Source organism: Crocuta crocuta, unplaced genomic scaffold (assembly GCF_008692635.1).
Source record: "Crocuta crocuta isolate KB4526 unplaced genomic scaffold, BGI_CrCroc_1.0 scaffold273, whole genome shotgun sequence".
Taxonomy (NCBI): domain Eukaryota; kingdom Metazoa; phylum Chordata; class Mammalia; order Carnivora; family Hyaenidae; genus Crocuta; species Crocuta crocuta.
In genome coordinates, this window is record NW_027529425.1 from 6,744,818 (window position 1) to 6,745,919 (window position 1,102).

Here is a 1,102-nt window from a genome sequence, read left to right on the forward strand (position 1 = left end):
GTGGGCTGTGGCTGAACCTCAGCTTCCTGCTTCCAAGCCCCACGCCACCTCCCCGCCGACTCCCGGCCTGCACCGGGGCGGCCAGTCCCCGAGTTGGGCCGCCAGCGCTGCTGTCCCCTTCCCGCGGACCCCGCCCCTCTCCCTCTCTTCCTTCCCCCCTCACTTTTCTTTTGATCTAATTATTTTTCCTATAAGCTCGGTCTCCTAGAGAGCAAATATCAGAGTCACTGAGCGAAAATTATGTAAATATTATTAAAGGGACTCGGGCTCCGAAATTCATTTGCGCCCGCGCGAGGAGGAAAGCTGTCCTTCTGATTATTTTCAATTTATTTGCAAATAAAGGCCTGATGACCAGGAGGGATCAGGGATATTTAACGAGGCTGTAAACATAATTCCACTGCGCTCAGCCTCGCTGGAATTAATGGTTTTAATAATTGGGATCCCAATTTCTTGGGGAATTGGTGGCTTTTGCAGCACCGAGGACTCGGGGCCCAGGAAAATGAGGAGGGTGGGTTGGGATTNGAGGGGGCCAGGGGCTGGCTGCAGGCTCCAGCCAAGTTTGCTAATATTTCTTCGCTGCAGATGTCCTGAAGCCCCCGAAGGGTCCCCCGGGGACCCGGACCCTATTAGAACAAATGTGCACTGCTTTTGTAAAGAGGCGCGTTGGCGGCGCCTGTCCTATTACAGACGACACATGATCAATAGGCTGATAACGCAGCAACATCAATATAAGCGACAGAACAATGAGGGATATCATTGGGCATCTATCTTAATATAGCCGGCTACAAGAGCGCTGACAAAGAGTGCAGCTCATGAAAATTCCGCCCCACGACTCCCCGTCTCCGCTCCAATATGCGCACGCACTCCCCCAGCTGCCGGCGCTATTATTCTCCAATTTCAATTTGACACCCCAGCCTTTCATGCTAATTCTATTATTGTAGGAAGTTTATGTGATTTCATATCACTAGAAATCGGTAATGTATAATAACCCTTTGGGCAAGAAACCCAGTCCCCGCAGCAGCCACCGGAAAATAATTACTTTCATATCAAAACTCTGCAGGAGCCCAGCGGCCCGGCCCTCGCAGCCCCCGGCTCCGTCACC